The 19,992-nt window shown below is 34.0% G+C and overlaps 1 pseudogene; it reads right to left on the bottom strand.

Moving 5' to 3' along the window:
* Positions 1-5,188: 5,188 nt before the first annotated feature.
* Positions 5,189-17,698, bottom strand: LOC144257194 (UDP-glucuronosyltransferase 2B17-like; annotated as a pseudogene).
* Positions 17,699-19,992: the final 2,294 nt, after the last annotated feature.

Raw genomic sequence — 19,992 nt, 5'->3', positions numbered from 1 at the left:
AAAGTTTAAAAAAATTTAATTGACACATAATCATTGTGCATATTTATGGGGTAAATTAGGATATTTCAATTTATATACAATGTTTAATTGTCAGATCAGACAACAGATCTATCAACAACAGATCCATCACCTGAAACATGAGTCATTTCTTGTTGGGAACATTCAAAATCTTCGCTACTAGCTATATAAAATATGCAATTAACTGTTGTCAATGTTACTTATTCTACTGTGTAAAAGAACATTAGAATTATGACTCAAGTATAGCCACACCTCTCTCTTTTTACCATTATTCTTTCCCCTTCTTCCTACCTTTTTCTACTTCTGTGAGATTAATCCTTTGTGCTTCTACAAATGAGAACATATGGTATTTGTTTTTTTGTGCTTGCTCTATTTCACTTAATATAATGTGCTCCAGTTCTGTTTATGTTGGTGCAAAAGGCAGGACATCACAATTTCTCGTGGACAAGTAATATTTGATTGTGTTTACAAAACACATTTCCTATAGTTATTTATCTATTGATGGGAACTTAGTTTTATTTAATATTTTGGCTATTGTGAATAGTGATGTGAGAAATATGGGAGTATAGATTTTTTTGACATATGAATTTCCTTTCATTTGAATATATACCAGTAGTGAAATTGCTGGATCAAGTAATATTACTGTTTCTGGATTTTCCTTTTTTTTTCTGGAATTTCCATAATGTTTTCCATGACTGTACCAATTTACATTCTTGATAATGGAGTATAAGCTTTCCTTTTCTCTGCATTCTTGCCAGCAATTTTTTTTTTGTGGTCTTTTGCTAAAGCACAGTCTTACTGAGGTGAGACAATTGATATTTAATTTTGGTAGAATTTGCAGTTTCCTGATAATTATCAATGCTGAGTGTGATTTCTTGGCCATTTTTAAATATTATTTTCAGAAATATCTAATCAGGTCTTTCCCCCATTTGTAATTGTGGTTGAGATTTATCTATCTATTATCTATCTATCTATCTATCTATCTATCTATCTATCTATCATCTATCATCTCTCATGTATCTATGTATTTATCATATATCTATGATCTATCCATCCATACCGGAGATTGAATCCAGGGCCTTTTGCATGCCAAGCAGTGCTCTTCTACTAAGCTACATTCCCAATTCTTTTTAGTCTTTGTTTTTGCTAAACTGCCAAAGTTTGCATTGAACTTACAATTCTCCTACCTCAGACTTTCTAGTCACTGGGAATAGAGATATGCCAAATATTTTACTGGTGAAATATTTTCTTCTAGTTCAATTTTGTGTAATTAAGCATGTATGGATAATTATATTTTAAACTCCACAGACAGTCTACTGGGAAATGACTTTAGGTGAAAGAAAGTAAGCATTTCTCATGTCCTAGAGAAGAGAAGTGAATCTGATGTTGGATGTACAAGCAGCAATACCAGTCTCCCAGAACCAAATAGAAAAACAAACCTTGACACACAGTTTTAATTATTGAATACCTTATTAAGAAAAAATTTAAAAATACAAAGTTGTGCAATCAAATGAAATTAAATCATGCTGAATATGAGAAAAACTATGTTGATACTTTGAGTTGATTTGTAAAAGTTGTTGTATCCATGAATAACTTGTGAATCAGTCTAGATCAGTAAATTATTAAGGTATAACCTGTTAATTCCAGAAGTAATCCTAACCATAAATTAGGGTTTGGGGTTGGCCTACCCAAGAGAGATCATACTTTAAAGAAAGACCTAATACTTACCAATGATTTATTATTTTATTTAAAGAACAGGGGGGAAATGTTAAAATATTGTTTTAAAAAGCCTAGAAATTAACACACTGACAGAATATTTTATCATTCCACAACTATCCTTACAGTTATGTCTTTATCTTTTCCTTACTAAGTTCCTCTATGACTTAAGAAAGTTTATAAGTTTGAAACAATCATTCAAGATGATTAGATCCCAATGCTTTTTTCCCCATTCAATTTACCCTTTACATTTTGCTACTTTATAATCTCATCAAAAAGAAAAAGCTAGTTTCACTGTCCCAACAGATTCCGACCCTTTACTCACCTATCCTCTATGCTGTTGTATTTTGTGCTATTATTTGCTTGTATTGCCTACCTAGGAACTATAATAACAAAACATGACTTATAGCAGTTTTATAAAGCTCATTTATTCTATTTTTCCATTTCTCATGTTCTTGTGTTTTTTAAAGAGTTTATATTTCCTTTTTCTATCTGTAAAGCACATGTAATATTTCTATACATTTAATGTCGACCCTTAAATTTTGCAGCACCCATTCAAATATTATTTTATTTTATCAATATTAAAAGTGATTTGATAGATAGACAGATACCTTAGCATGTTTAAGTACATTCTCACCTTCCCCTTTTGTGTTTTATACATCTTTATATAGAGACTTTTAACCTAAATAATAAACAGAGACTCTGTAAAAAACAATATTTATTTGAGAGTAAGCAGAGACCAACTTAATGTGAAATATGAACACCACAGAAAACCATAAGCATTTTTTTTAAAAAATAACAAGATAAAGGGAAACATTTAAATGTTGTTGTTGCTCAATGAGCAATAACTAGGGTGACACAATCCAAAGTTGAATAGTTATTAACAGGCATTTTTGCAAAAGTCTTTTCTTTCTTTCTTTCTTTCTTTCTTTCTTTCTTTCTTTCTTTCTTTCTTTCTTTCTTTCTTTCTTTCTTTAAAATCATATATAGTTTCTTTAAATTAGAGCATTATAGTTATACATAGAAATTGTGTTCATTTTCACAAGATCATACATCCATGGAATTTTAATTATCCATTCCCTGTTTTCCACTTTCCCTCCTCTCTTCCTTCCTTTTATTCTCCTTTCTCTAATCTATTGATTTTTCTTTCACTCATTTATTTTTATTTTTACTTTCCAAATATAAATAAATCAAAAGTATCCTGTGGTATCCTTTGCTCATCGTTGTGGTTCTACAGTATTTGTGATAGTTGTTACTATCAGGCAAAGGTGCATGACATCACCTCCTTCATAATTTCTCAGCTTTTGGTGTTGTTGATCCTGACATGAACAACTCCATTTTGATTTTGAAAGCTTTCACAAGTTTTGTTTGTTTGTTTGTTTGTTTTTTAACCTTTTATTGATTCTTATTTTTTGCAGTACTGGGGATTGTCAAACTGAGGGCCTTGATCATGTTTAGCAAGTGTTCTAACACTAATTCCCTAGTCTAAGCTTATTAGATGTGATTTATTCTCTGTATGAGTAATATTCATGACATTAAATATTATTCTAACATTAAGATTAATGTTACTACAGTAATTAAAGAAACTTTATTTTATTGATGTTTTTCGCATTTTTGTTTCATGTATTTTTATTCTGTCCTTTAGGCTTAGTTTTCTTGTCATAAAATTTGCACTGATTTAAAATATGAGGTGGTGGAAAATGTAATTCTTTTCATATTTTACTTGTCCTCACATCTCCCCACTCTGACTGTGCTGCAAGGACTTCAGCCAGCATTGCTGATTTTTGTTTGGTGGCCTTTACATGCTTACATAAGCATCTCATAACACAAGATAAAATATCACTATATAAACAGGGGGGGGCAGAGTAATAGCATTATAAGGATTAGTTAATTTGACTATCAGATTTTCCCAATGTTCAGTTAATCCCCAGAAGAAAGAGGAGGTTGTTAAGATAAATACCTTAGTCTCATAGATTTTAAAAATTGCCTTAGTAAGGTTATGCAGAGTCATAACATATTTAGTATTCCAAGCACCCTTAATATACTGAGAAAAACTGGAGAACAGGAAGGTTACCTTTTCAGATACAACATATTGGGTGACACAAATAGTATAACATTCAGGGTCACAAGTGAGCCTTTGCAACATAAGCAGAACATCTAGTTGTTACTGGTGGAGCTCTAGTTCCTGTTGAAAATAGTACCTTAGGACAGTTTATTTCAGTCATTTTGAATGGGACAAAGCTTCTGCCATGGCAGTAGACAAATAGTTTACAGTCTGAGCAGATACACTGAGTGAGCAAATCAGTGGCAGTGGATGTGGCAGTGATGGTGGTTACCAGGGCAATAATCCCAGCAATGATGAGGCTAACTGCACACCTTGTCCAATGTAGGTCTCATTCAGAAGATTATTCATCTCCATGTCCCATGGATTCCTCCACTCTCTGGACAGGTTCACTGGAAGCCAGATTGCTAGGGGCACTCCAAAGATAAATATAAGTTTCGCTTTCATAGCAAAGGTTAGACAATTTGTGAGCTAGCAGGATGTACTGACTGTACAAGGATCTCTGTATGAGTAATATTTATGACATTAGTATCATTGATTATCAGTATAGCAAAGGATGGCATAACACAAGATTATGTATAGTGGGTATGGGTATAATTTGGCATGAAGGCAAATCCATGCTCAGGGTCTGGACTCCATATAAACCCATTCATCTAAAAGCCAGCTGCTGCCCATTTGATAAGTCTTGCAGCTAGCAATATTGGCAGTAGCCCATGTGGTTTTTGGGCACATCAGTTACATTCCAGGGTGCTGCACCTGTCCAGGCACATAGATGTTATTCTTCCCTGGAGAAATTTCTCTTATCAAGGAGAAAAGGTATGGCTGTGAAACATTGATTCCATGGGATGCTATCATCCAAGAGAGGTTTTCCAAAAGTGTTGTTGGGAATTTTGGCAGCAAGAGTTTCTTGCATTTGCCATGGGGAGTCTATAGCTATAGGTGGTATTAACTCTAACTCTAAGGTCAGTGAGAGATAGACCAACATATGACTTACTATAATTATCTACAATAGTTTCATTGGCAAGAACAAAACAGAAGGGAGTATCTGGATTACAGATTTCATTATCTACTGTGGAGAAACAAATAGGCAGAGTAGGTATGGAAATGCTGGTATTCCAGGGTACATTTAACTCCTGGATGGATAACTCAGGATCAATAAGGTTGGAATCATTGGGAAAGAGCTTAGGTAGGGCACCTTCCCAATTAGCAACTGCTAAAGATACTTGCCTAGTGACCAAAGCCGAATTTACCTGATGGGAGGCTTCACTGTTAGCAGTTAGTATTACACCCAATGGGACCACCATTATAAGACCAGGGATGAGGATGCCACCAGGCAAAGAGGCCAATCTGGTGGTGTGTTCAACAAGACCTTTAAGATGACCCCAGGTTACTTTATGTGAGGTCTATTTGTGTTGTTGAGTCCTTTGCTTGAGATGTTTCTCCTCCAGAGTTAGTTCCTTCATCTTTGTGGTTGGTGGTTCTCGGGGTCCAGGGCTTGACTTCTGGCAGGCACTCAGATAGGGTGAGGCTCCTGTTAACATAAGCAAACCCTTGATCCATGGTTAGAAGGGGCCCCGGACCACCCCATGCATTTGTTATGAGATTCTTCCATGAGTCCATAGGTAAATGGGAGGGCCCCATGTGGGGGTCCCAATGTTTATGAACTGTTCTTTCTGTAGAAAATGTTGACATTGAAAGAAAATTTAAAGCAAATAAGGTTTTGTTCAAGGCATCACAAGGAGACTTGGTATATTTCCCCCCCTCTGTTTTGTATCATGGTCTTTAATTCCTGGTGTGTTCTTCTAGGATGCCTTGAGCCTGAGGGTTATAGGGGATCCCAGTCAAGTGCTATATATGCCAACCATTGCAAACTGCTTGAAATGTCTTGCTAGTATAGGCTGGCCCATTGTCAGTTTTAATAGACATAGGAACATCCATAATTCCAAAACATTTAAGTAGATAGGAGATTACCCTTTTTTTGTGGTTTCCCCTGTGGAGGCTGTGGACATTACACAGCCTAAATAGATATCAATGACTACATAAATAAATTTTAAATTTCCAAAAGATACATATTAAGTGGCATTCATTTGCCATAAAGCTTAGATTTTAACACTCAGGGATTCACTCCAGTAGGTTATAAATGGCCAGTAAGAAAAAAAGGTACACATTTTTTATAGTCTCTGACTAGCTATTTGCAAGCCTCTTTAGTCCTGCTTTTCTGCAACTGTCGTGGTTGGGGTCAGCAGAGAGGCTTGAGTTTCCTGTGTCCTTCTATCCTAGATTGCCAAAATCAAGTTATCCAGTGTGCCATTTTGTACTGGTGCCACTGTTGCTTTATGTTCCTTATTTTATCCTTCCCATATCAATCACTGGGCTAGGACTTACATAGCTCCTTCATGAGACACCTTCCCTTCTACTTCTTTCTTTATTCTGTCAATAAACTGTGGCAAGTCTTCAATGGCTTTCTGCCATACACCCTCTATAGAAACTGTACATCCTACAACGGGTAACTTCCTCCAGGCTCTGAGCACAGAGCCACACCTGATCAAAATAATTTGGTGGGCCTGTAGCTTGTCCTGCAGGGGAACTGAAGATGAATTCTCACTGCAAGCATTCAGCTGGGAGGTTAACACTTGTGCTGTGGTTATGATACCTCTGCTGTCCACATTCATCATAGAAGAATGCCTTCCACTTCAAAAATGTTGCAGGCTCAAGAGCAGCTCTGGCTAGGTCTTTCCAGTCTTGAGGGTAATTAAGTTCAAGACTGAGTGATTAGAGCATTTGCTCTGTAAACAGCCCCCAGGGCCCATTGTCTTTTACTGCCTTCTTTAACTCCACCAGGATACTGGACATCCCTTGGTGAAGAAAACCAGTCACTTACCTGCTCCGATGAAATCCACATTGTATTATGTGTCTTTCAGGGTGAGGATTAAAATAAGATATGGGAACAGTCAGTAAACAAGAAAGTAAACAAATTTAAACACAAATATCTATCATATAGAATATGTGAAGAGAATGTCATGATGGCAACTGAGAGACTTTTATCCTATATAAGAAATTATTGCAGCTGGACAGGGTGGTGCATTCCTGTAATCCTAGCAGCTCATGAGGCTGAGGCAGGATAATACAGAGTTCAAAGCCAGTCTCAGCAAAAGTGAGAAGCTAATCAACTCAGTGAGACCCTGTCTCTATATAAAATACCAAATTGGGCTTGGGATGTGGCTCAGTGGTCAAGTGCTCCTGAGTGCAATCCCCACTATATGACATCCCACAAAAACAAACAAACAAACAAACAAATAAATAAATTCATTGCAAACAAAAGAAACAATTATTGTTTTCTATGTGTAATCAGATGTAATTTTGTGTGGATGGACCATTCTATGCAGAAAATGGAAAGATTATGTAGAACTAGAAGGTAATTTAGAGGTTAGGTTAAATATAATTAATATTATGACTAACAAAAAAAATAATGCATAGGACTTTAAGATTTATTGGAAAAGAGAGCTGAAGGAAGAGATATAATAAAACTTTAAATTATGAAAGTGGGCACTTCTATCCCTCAATTTAGAGAAGGAGGAATGAGCATGGAGATCTAGATATTTTTGAAATATCTCACAATGAATGAGTGGTAGTATGTATTTCAACACAAGAAGGATAGTCTCAAATTGAACACTCAACTACTACACAAAATTGCCTCTTGGAATACAGAGAAATTCCTGTAATTGACACAGCATTTAACTACATGATATGCTTCTCAAAAATGTCTTGAAAAATTGTCTCGGAAAACAAGGATATCTATGCTCCTTGGAGACTCTAATATTTACAAATACCAAACTAAAATTCCCTAGGAATAGAAAAATTAGAGAAGAATCCATCATCTTGTCTCCTGAAGACATATATACCAAGTGACCTTCTTTCTAAGAGAAGTTGTTCTGGGAGAACAACTGCAAGGTACACTCCAAACTGTAAGCTGATTTTAAAGTGTGACCCTGTCTCTTTACGCTTTCACATAGTAAGAAAATGGCCAGATGTTTAATTGACTTATGACCGTGAGCACTGAGCTTCATGAGAAATTGTTTCAATTAAAAAAGGAAAATAGTGTAATCTTCCTTACTTAAGTAATCTAAACTTGAGTAGCAACAGAATCCTCTCCTCAGGACAGCGTTACTAATTTTATTCCTCTGCTGTCCTTAGATATTGTGGCCTTTTACAAAATCTTAACATAAGGGTGCTAGTTCTTATTTGTATGGCAGAATTCTTCAGTGAACATTTATTTGTGTCTGTGTATTTCTTTTGGGGTAAATTTTAAATTCCAAATTGAATTCTTCAATAGCTATAGTGTTATTCAGATCATCTATAGCATCTTACCTGACTCTTGCTATTTTGTTATCTGTGAGAAAATTTTCCAAGTTGTTGAATTTATGAGTAAAAAATTATTCACATAATATATACCTATATTATTCTTATAGTGGCTTTAGGAGTTGTTATGATACTCACTGTTCTGTTCTTTATCTTAGTTGTTTGTATCTCCTTTCTTTTATCTTTGTTGTTCTTGCTGGAGTGTTATCAATTTTATTTTTAAAAATTGAAATTTTTATTTCTATTATATTTCTACTTTTATTTTCATGGATTTGTGCTCTTATCTTTATTATTGCTCTCCTAATTGTTTGGGTTTAATTACTCTTCCTTTTCTAATTTCTTCATATAAGAAAGTAGATTACTAATTTAGTGCCTTTCCTCTGTTTCTAGAGTAGCATTTAGTGCAGTAATTTACTCTCAGAATTGCATTGGTTGTATCACACAAATATTGAAGTGTTGTACTTTGATATTCATTCAGTACTATGAATGTTTTTATTTCATTTGAAATGTACTTTTTTACTGTAGGCTTATTTAATAGTGTGTTGTTTAATTTCCAAATGTTTAAAGATTTTCACATTGTCTTATTGTTATTGCTTTCTAGTTTGCTTCCATTTTTATCAAAGACCATACATTATATAATATTATTCTCTAAAATATCTTATATTTTATCTCTATCTTTGTGAATGTTCCATGGGCACTTGTGAAGAATGTGTATTTTCTTTGTTGGTTAAAACATTCTGTAAATTTCGGTTAGACCCTATTGCCTGATAATATTATTCAGTTCTTAATGCTTGCTTGTTTTCTACTGGTTGCTGGTTTGGTCAGTTGGTGAGGGTTGACTATAAATGCCCCTAACTATAACTTTTGAATTGTTTTTTTGCTGATTTCAGCTTCACCAGGTTTTGTTCTATGCATTTTGAAGCTATATTGTCTAGTGTTTGGGCATTAAGATTGCATTATCTCCTTCTTGGATTAATCCTTTTGTCATTATATAATATCCTTTCTTGTCCCTAGTAATTTTTTGTACTGTATTTTACCTTGCCTCATATTCACATAGCCACTGCTACCAGGGTCCCTGTTCTCCCCAAAGATGTTGTTGTTTATTCCTAGATTCCAGAGTCAAAGGAGCCAGAAACTGGCAATATTTCTCTATCAGAAAAATCACTTAAATGTATTGTGTATTTGAAGTGTTGATGAAGAAGCATTATGGTCCAGTTTCTAGGAGAAAAAGCATTCTGCCATTTTAATTATCTAATTTTTTTATGAATAACTTCTATTTTATTTTCTTTTTTCTCTTTCCTGCAGATGATTTATCTTACTTGTCTAATACACTGTAATATTGAAATTTGCCATACTAAAATATTGATGCCTATTTGGAGACTCTCTGTGCCATTGACTTTTTGTAACTATCTTTTATTTTAATATCTAATGCTTGATTTTACAGGTTACTTTAATTTTCTATCCTCAAAATATAAGTAGTCAAATATCTTAGAAAGTGAAACAACAAAATTCAAAGCTTCTATCTCACTAGTTAATAAACTGGCATATTTGTTTGTGAGAATGAAAATGGGACTAAATCAGAAAAGGAAGCAATAGAGAAGAGAAGATAAGAGCACAGCCTACAGTTAAAGGGTCTTTTGGCATCTGGTCTGTGTCACTTCCTAACCAAGTAACTTGGGAACTTGAGACTGTAAATTAACTTTCTTGTGACTCAGTTTCTTATCTGTACAACATACACAGGATGGGAAGAAATGTTCAATAAAATAATTAGTATGTGTTTATTACATGTTCACATTCCCATTCATTAGCTGCATGAAGAAAGTTATTTTTATATATCTTGAAATTTTGTTTGTCTAAATGGGTGTGAAGCATCAGATTTTTTGTTTGACAGAGATGGCTTCAAAATGGCAGATATTTTACATATTAATGAGAAAAAAGAGGTCTCTGATTACATTATAGCTATGAATGTTCTTTTGTTGTTTTGCTCCCAAGTCTAATTTTCCTTGTGTGCAAACTATTGTGGTGTAAGGGGTTATTGTCCAACACTAAATATTTTCAATGGGAGCCAATGATCATCATTCAAAAGAAAACCATGAGAAGGCTGTGTAGAATGTCATACCTCTACAAATAATGTTTAGGATGTAATAATACAACCTTTGAAAAAATATCAAAAGTTAGATATAATTAAATAATCATTCCACATAGGTGGATTAAGGTTTCTTAGTGGGAATTTTATTATGTTGGGAAGTCTATACTGTTAGTCTTTGCATCTGGCATTATGTATATTCACATTTACATATAATTTTCTTAATATCTATAGAATCGGAAAATAAAATGGTATATATGTCAATTGTATAAATTAAAATTGAACATTATGATTTGTGGGTTGATATATACTTACTATGAATTTCATTGCCATTTTAATTAGAATTTATCAGATGTTAACAATTTTATAGAAGAATTAGTGAAAGAACGAACAAGGCTCATAGTCAGCTGGGTTATAGAGGAACAGCTCTGCATATTTATAGAGCTGGGGGTGGTTTCACAGTTATGACAGTTTAATGGTTGAAGGGTTTGACAGTTGGCATGAGGTGTTTTCTGATTGGTGGGTAAGGATCATGTGAGCCAGCAGGTCTCACCATTGGACAGCTCTTCTCAGTGGGGATGGGGAAGTTAGTCTTAGGACCCTGGTGGACTCCCAACAATTAGTACACCCATTTTTAAAGTATTCAAAGTGAGACTTATAACTGAGATTCAAATCTAAGTCTGCTTGACTCCAACATGTCATTCTTAACCATTATATGACAATACATAGAATTATACATAAGAAGTTCCTATAGCTATGAGGAACAATTTCATAGAAACAATTAGGTAATGGTGGTCAGCGTTACAATGTAAAGGTTTCAAGTTTTATTTATTCTCAGAACACTACTGTTTCAGAAACGCAGGCTAAGAACCTGTGATTAAATTTATGTTTTCTATAAACTATAATTGGCCATAAATAGTACTTCTTTATAATTTTATAAAGCAAAGACAATAGCATCCTTAAAACTTTTGTAGGTTAATTAAATTTCCAGTATGGATTTTTAAACTTACCAATTAGAAAAAAATGTCTCTGGTAAAATGCACCAGTCTCAATAAATGATTAGTAAGATAATTTTTGGAATGCAGCTTACTTATAAGATGAGCACTGACTCCACTGTCCTATTCTCTCCTATTGAGGGCTTGAAGAAAACTAGTTGTATAAATTTTATGAAGAAACTTCTCATGCAAGTTGAAATATGGTAAAAAAAAAAAAAAGAGGATGGAAAACAAAATAATTCCTCACAATTTAACCTCTATATACCCACTCCTTCCTCCAGTCCTGTTAGCAGGGGAATAAAAAATGCTATGCATATTAGAAGTTTTAGAAAAGAAAAAGATTCTTGTGGTTCTCTCTAGAGACTCTGATTAATAAAGCATAGAATTTGGCCCCAGATTTTGCTTGTTATATAAACATCAAAGGTGAATAAATGCCTGTTTTATCTATTGAATTTTTCTAGTGATAAATTTGAACTACTCATATTTTACAAGAAACAGCTTGATATATGGATAATATATGCTTTCAAAACAGCTATCAAAGCATCCCTTTTGTACTGATTGAATTCATATTTATAAACAAAAAATGTAAAATGAAATGGACAAATGAAATTTAAAAGTAATGGTTTAAAATAATTTGAAAGGAAACAGTCGGTTTAGCGAATTATACAGGTCAACATGGGCCTTTGTTCAAATTTGCACTGTTTCAAGTCAAAGAAATAGAAACTTTCCCAGTATAGTTTGCTCAGTCACTTTGATTTTTTATTTTTTGGGGTACTGGTGATTGAACCCAGGGGTGCTTAACCATTGAGTCATATCCTCACCCTTTTTTATCTTTGTATTTTGAGATATAGTCTTCCAAAGTTGCTTAGGGAACTTAAGAGAAGTTGCAGCAATTGGTGTTAAACTTGTTGTCCTTCAGCCTCAGCCTCCTGAGTCACTGGGATTACAGGTTATGCACCACCATGCTTAGGTTAAAAGTGTCACTTTTGAATCATGATACTGTTGCACATAAATGTCTACTTTCTCTTTTCTTGTATTCTGGGACTCTGTTCTCTCAATCAATTACTTCCTAAATACTAGAGTAAGGAGGGAACAGAGAGGAACACCTAATTTGTACAGGATGGTATGCCAGGTTCAAGAGCTCTACAATGCTTTAAAATATTTACTTATATTTTTCTTTAGGGACATGATGGATGTCAATCCAAACTACAGAGACTCAGGTTCTTAATACAGAAAGCTGACACAACAAGCCCAGAAATAACAGGGGGCTCCCACTTTCTGAGGTTCTTCTCTCTAGATTTAACAGTGACAAAAGGGAAGAGCAATAGAAAAATTCCATATATAAAAGTGTTATTTTTTTATGAGAACTTTTTCCTAAGATACCATCTCTCCCAGATCATCATAGAATTTCACAATCTTTAAGTATCTGTACTGAGTCAATTCTGATACTAATATGCACTCTGGTATGATATAAATATTCTACATTCTCTGTTATTAGAGTAATCATAGCCATTTTTTAAGGAAAAAAATCTACCTTTTTTTTTTTAAGCTCATGGTTTTTCTGGTGAATTCACCTTTTGTCCTGTGCATCAAAATTAACATATTTTGGTTTTGATTTCTTTGTTTTGAATAATGACTCTGTGTGTGTGTGTGTGTGTGTGTGTGTGTGTGAGAGAGAGAGAGAGAGAGAGAGAGAGAGAGAGAGAGAGAGAGAGAGTGAGTGAGTGTTAGATCTCTGGGCTTTATTTATTTATTTAAATTCTTGCTATCTTTATTTAGAGGCCAATTACTCAAGAGTTAACTCTCAAATGCACTGGAAACTAAGAGATCTCCTATGATGAGTCTTACATCAGGAGATAAGTAGTGGTGATGGTCAGAGTACTTCTACCCTCTTGGAGGATGAGTGGTAACCTGAACTTGGATTTCAGCATCCAGGGTGGCTGACAGACTCTACTACTAGTATTTCTCACTGTACAGGTTCTCCCAATATCTGAGTTATACTAAAATAAAGCAAGGTTTCTAAAAATTAAAATTCCAACTAACTGATGTAATTTTGTATGTAAAAAAAGAAAGAATGAAAAAGAAAAAAATTAATCTGTATTTGAATTGGAAAAAAGTACAAAAAAGCAAAGTATTTCATCTTATTAAAAAAGACTTAATTGACAAACTTTAGAAATTTTATAAGGATTTCATAAGGATTGCTTCCAAATGTAAACTTAAGAAATTAAAAATAGTTATGACCAGGAAGCAATGAGAGAGAACTCCATTTTCCAGGGACAAACTATGTTCCCTAAAGAAAGGCTTCCAATGACCTACCTCTTCCAGCCTCACCTTCCCTACTTAAAATTACTACCCATTTGATACATGTCAGAAGCTTAATGCACTGATTAGGTTAAAACTCTCATAACCCAATCATTTCCCCTTTAAACTTTCTTGCATTGTCTCACATGAGCTTTTGGGGGACACTTCATATGTAAAACATAACACCAAGCATACAAGTCTTTTAAAATGTAAATCTTATAAAAGCACTTTACCAAGTGGGTATTCTCTAAACTAAAGTTGCAAGAATTTTTTTTGTAACAAGTTTTCAGATGTATATGAACATAAAACTTTAATTCAGCATCTATTTATATCATTTAACGTTTTTTAACTGGATAAAAGTACTCTTAAATTCAGATGGAAATTTAAACGTGATTTTGGAGAGGTAATAATGAGAGCCTGATTTGTTTAAAGTTTGACAATGTAGAACATGAAAACATTTTGACACATTTTTCTTTTCCCTGTAAGGAAGTTAGGACCTCTCTGAGCTTTTCTGTTTGATTCATGTTTCAGATGTAACTTATATTTAATTATATTATGTTAACTGATGTTTAGATAGCCTCAGAAAAGAATATATGATATTTGAAAGAAGAGCAATGGTGAGCTTCAGAAATTAAACATTTTAGCTATGATTCATGAAATGGTCAGCCTCATCTAAGTTTAGGCTCTTCCTCTCACCATACTCCATGTTAGGATAGTTCCAATTTAGGCTAAAATTAAGTTCAGTTAAAGTTCTATTAAAAAGTCAGACTTTTGTTGTTAGGACTAGTGTGATCTCAAAATAAAAATGACTATAATACAAATCTAAAAAAATGTTTGCACAAATTACAAAATATATTTAGAAGTGAAGTTTTAAAAGAAGCTTAAAATAAAGTAAAACCTATAAAAGCCCTATTGAAAATTTTATTTACAATTAATTTGATGAGTGTAAATTTTAATGGGGTCCAAAGGGATATCAAAGATGTTTTTGTGTTGTTAAAAAATTATGTTTTTGTTTCAAAGCTTTCATATGAACTGAATATGTTTTTTTCTTGTTATTTTTATTTTCTATTTTCCTTGTAGAACTTTATAATCATTATCTGTTAGTGTTTTATGGAAGTACTACTTCTAACTCAATAACCTTAATAGATAATAAGCCACCACCTACAGAATAGACAATAAGCCATCACCTACAGAATAGACAGAATATAATTCTTTCTCTGAGTACTCATAGTAACCCCAATTAAATGGAAGGGTTGACCATAAAATCATAGATAATAAAATTAAAACCCATTACACTTTAAGATTGTTTCAACTGGTCTGCTTCATGTTTAAAACCAAAACTTGGACACAAAAGAGAAGGAATTAAAAAGGCTAAGAGAAAAGCAGCCAATGTTTTTGGACCTTGTCTTCAAAGATCATCCCGGACTTAGGGAATGATGGAGTCTCACTAAGGGCCCTAAAATTCTGGTGAGTTACCTGATATTCATTAAAAATACACAATTTGCACTCCTTGTTATATATGCAACATACATTTTTTTTCTATTACCTTTCAGGCAGGCAGTATGGAGACCATGTTTTCTCAGGGAGTTTTCCTGAGGATCCTTATTGGAATAAGCAAGAAACACTGGTGCGTTCCTTATTATGACTTTCCCCCATGCAATTTCTCTTTCTTGCTTACAGTGTAACTTTCAATGCAGGATAAAATATGTTTGGGGTAGAGACCGTGCTACTTTGTTTCTCTGCATATTCAGCACTTTCCTGTGGTACATGCTATTCACTGTTCAATATTTGTTCAGAAATTATGCATATTTTCTTATGTGTTGAATAGTGAAGATCTTCATTTAACTGACCCTATCCTCAAAAGTCCCTCAAAAGTCCCCTTCTGTAACAGAAATAAAATTCACATAATTATGATGGCATATGCATGCAAGAATTTCAATTTATAGGTCTCTTTGGTTCATTTCCTATAATTCTGTCACCATGAGTGAATCATTCTGAGTGAGGAAGACAGAATCATTCTTGGTGAAAATGCAAGGACAACAGAACCAACTGAATGAAACAGGTTTACCTTAGGCAGAGGTTTGGCTGGTCTGCAGTGGATTCCTCCAACAAAATCGATATTTGGTAGGGTTGGGCTGGGCGAGGAAATTCCAAATCCTAATAGGTGCAAATAAGCCAGATATCTGCTTTGGCCATTGTCTCTGACAATGTAGTGGGTTGTTCTGAGCAAGAAAAAAGATTAAAGCTATAGGGCAATGGCAAGTTTTCAGGCACATGCAAATATGACTGGTGTCAGAAAGAACTTTTAGTAATAAAGAGAGTAGTTTGATAAAGCTACTATTTATGCATGGAAAATATGTACATATAAATCTATTATATATAATATACACAATTCTTATATTTAAACACACACACACTCACACACATATGAAATTTTGGAGCAGACACGATCTGTAATCTTTTCCCATTTATAAGCTTAAATATCATCAGAATCAGCTATCCAGTATAGAGGTAAATATGTATTTTTAAAATCTAAATTTGAAAAAGTAAGAAACACATATGTAGAGAAATATTTGAGTTGTATAATCCATTAAACATACCATATCAATAAAAGAACTACCCTGCATTCTTCCATCTTGTTTTTACAATTCATAGGAAACAACCTGTTTACTTTTTTTCTGTTAGTGAACTAAAAGGAGTTTGATTATGGTTCTATTCTTTGTATCTACTACTGCTTTGGGTTCATGTTAGGAGATTGCAAATATTTATTATAAAAATATATTTTGAAAGAAGTTCAGGAAACAGTTAAGATTAGGAAATAAAATTTTTGTTTACTCTTAATTTTTATTTATTTATTTTTTTAATTGAAAAATTGTCTAAAATACAAGAATAATTTGCATTTCTGTGCTTTACATTATAGGCCTTAAAGAGAATGAATTGTAAATTCTTAGTGAAGGAATGTGGAAGTGCTAAAAGCCACAATTATAATCCTCCTGATCTGAGATGGAAACATTGTCTCCCAACTGAAAAGGAGTTCTTTAGGTAAAATGACAAAATAGTTTCTAAAAGAAGAATCAATTAAAGAAAAACAATTTTCTCAGTGCTACATGGATAGTTGTACTAGTACATGTGTAACTTCTTAATCTTTGTTTCTATGCTCATGAAGACATTTAGTGAAGTTTAAAGATAATTAAATTGAATAGTGCAATGGTAAAATGTATACCATTGCCTAAAGGAATTCTCAGAGCTCTATGTGGTGGGTGTAATTGCCAATGTTTTCTGACCTTTTATTGTACATTTTTCTATAATACTTTGATTTTAACAGATAATTTTTTTTATTTTATGACACTCCTAAAAATGTCCTCAGTCTTTATATTCTTGTAATGTCACCTTCAAAAAGCCCTAGGAAAGTTAGAATTTTATAGTACAAGTGATTCACCTACTATCTCACTGTAAAACTGATTCCATCTCTTCTCATTAAATGATTCAAACCAAAAATCAAAATAAAGTATGTATAGCATATTTTTTACCCACTCAATGAATGTCATTTAATCTCTTAATCCTGAAATATAACAGGCACATAGGAAGGAGGAAAGAGAATTCCCCCTCTATATTTTTCCAATGTGTGACCAGGAGAAGCGGAGGGAGAGTATACACAAATGGTTTGTGATGAATTTCAGCCAGCAGCTCACCACAGGGACAAATGGCATCTGAAAGAATGACATCAAACTTTGATTCTTATAATTTTTCCATAAGTTTCTTGTTCAAAACTGCATCTCTACATATAGTCTCTACATAATCAGAAAATTGACTCATAACTTCTTGAAATATTGAATGTTTCCAAAATGTCACTTTTGGCATCTCATAAACCATTACACTGATTGATATAGTATTAAGATTTTGTAAATCTTCTCTTGACAATGATGCAGGATAGCTCCCAAATTTAATTGAAGATGATTTGTCTCCATCCACAAAAATGGAAATGGAAGGTCTCAAAACAGTCACCTCATGCCCCCTCTGTGTGAGCTCCTCCAGTATTGTCTTTATATTGATTCAATGGCTGTATTCCATTGCCCACACCAGCACCTTTCCACAACTTCCAGAACCAAAGTGACTACTCCGCTATAGCAGCAGCAGAACCGCAGTCATTTTCATAGACATCCTGGTGAAATGCAAGGCTTCCTTTCACAATTAATTCCTTCTGTTCTTGCTAATATCAAGAAAAAAATCATTAGTTGGTTAAAATGCAACTTATACACATCAAAGTAAATACATGAGTGACATTTGGGAATATCTGGATGCCAAGTAGAGAAATTAAAGGTTAGGTATCTTCATGTTTGGGTATGTGTAATGATTTTTTCTTGATTATAAATTCTTTCCTGAAGTTATGAATTGATGATACTGTATTTTCAATATACCTATCTTATGTTAAAGAATTTTAGAATAGTGTGAAGAATTGTTGCAAGTGAGGCACTTGTTTATTTGGATTGTTTTGCTGGAACTAAAGTAAATATATAGTGTTATCAATATTTTTAGGTATCATAATTTGACATTTTTTTCCCAAGTAAAATATTTGATTGCATATAACTCACATAGTATAAAACTCACCGTTTTTTTTTTTTTTAGAACTTGGAACTACTTTATTGTGCCATTTTCTTTTCTTTTTTTTTATTGTTGGTCGTTCAAAACATTACATAGTTCTTAATACATCATATTTCACAGTTTGATTCAAGTGGGTTATGAACTCCCAATTTTACCCCGTATACAGATTGCTGTATCACATCAGTTACCCTTCCATTGATTGACAAATTGCCTTTCTAGTGTCTGATGCATTCTGCTGTCTGTCCTATTCTCTACTATCCCCCCTCCCCTCCCCTCCCCTCCCCTTTTCTCTCTCTACCCCTTCTACTGTAAATCATTTCTTCTATTTGTATTATCTTGTCTTACCCCTCCTTTCCTCTTATATGTCATTTTGTATAACCCTGAGGATCTCCTTCCATTTCCATGCGGTTTCCCTTCTCACTCCCTTTCCCTCCCACCTCTCATCCCTGTTTAATGTAAATCTTCTTCTCAAACTTTCGTCCCTACCCTGTCCTTGTTTACTCCCCTTATATCAAAGGGGTCATTTGGTATTTATTTTTTAAAGATTGACTAGCTTCGCTTAGCATAATCTGCTCTAATGCCATCCATTTCCCTCCAAATTCTATGATTTTGTCATTTCTTAATGCAGAGTAATACTCCATTGTGTATAAATGCCACATTTTTTTTATCCATTCATCTATTGAAGGGCATCTAGGCTGATTCCACAATCTTGCTATCGTGAATTGTGCTGCTATGAACATCGATGTAGCAGTGTCCCTGTAGCATGCTCTAATTAGGTCTTTGGGGAATAGACCGAGAAGGGGAATAGCTGGGTCAAATGGTGGTTCCATTCCCAGCTTTCCAAGAAATCTCCATACTGCTTTCCAAATTGGCTGCACCAATTTGCAGTCCCACCAGCAATGAACAAGAGTGCCCTTTTCCCCACATCCTCTTCAGCACTTATTGTTGTTTGACTTTCTAATGGCTGCCAATCTTACTGGGGTGAGATGGTATCTTAGGGTAGTTTTGATTTGCATTTCTCTGACTGCTAGCGATGGTGAGCATTTTTTCATGTACTTATTGATTGATTGTATGTCCTCCTCTGAGAAGTGTCTGTTCAGGTCCTTGGCCCATTTATTGATTGGGTTATTTGTTATCTTATTGTCTAATTTTTTGAGTTCTTTGTATATTCTGGTTATTAGGGCTCTATCTGAAGTGTGTGGAGTAAAGATTTGTTCCCAGGATGTAGGCTCCCTGTTTATCTCTCTTATTGTTTCTTTTGCTGAGAAAAAACTTTTTAGTTTGAGTAAGTCCCATTTGTTGATTCTAGTTGTTAACTTTTGCGCTATGGGTGTCCTATTGAGGAATTTGGAGCCCGATCCCACAGTATGTACATCATACCCTACTTTTTCTTCTATCAGATGCCGTGTCTCTGGTTTAATGTCAAGCTCCTTGATCCATTTTGAGTTAACTTTTGTGCATGGCGAGAGATAGGGATTCAGCTTCATTTTGATGCAAATGGATTTCCAGTTTTCCCAGCACCATTTGTTGAAGATGCTATCCTTCCTCCATTGCATGCTTTTAGACCCTTTATCAAATATAAGATAGTTGTAGTTTTGTGGGTTGGTTACTGTGTCCTCTATTCTGTACCATTGGTCCACCCACCTGTTTTGGTACCAGTACCATGCTGTTTTAGTTACTATTGCTCTGTAGTATAGTTTGAAGTCTGGTATCGCTATACCGCCTGATTCACACTTCCTGCTTAGCATTGTTTTTGCTATTCTGGGTCTTTTATTATTCCATATGAATTTCATGATTCTTTTATCTATTTCTACAAGAAATGCTGCTGGGATTTTGATTGGCATTGCATTAAA

The sequence above is a fragment of the Urocitellus parryii genome, chromosome 10, assembly GCF_045843805.1.
Source record: "Urocitellus parryii isolate mUroPar1 chromosome 10, mUroPar1.hap1, whole genome shotgun sequence".
Classification (NCBI taxonomy): Eukaryota; Metazoa; Chordata; class Mammalia; order Rodentia; family Sciuridae; genus Urocitellus; species Urocitellus parryii.
The sequence above is the reverse complement of the archived record's forward strand: the minus strand, read 5'-3'. Positions and strand labels throughout refer to the sequence as shown.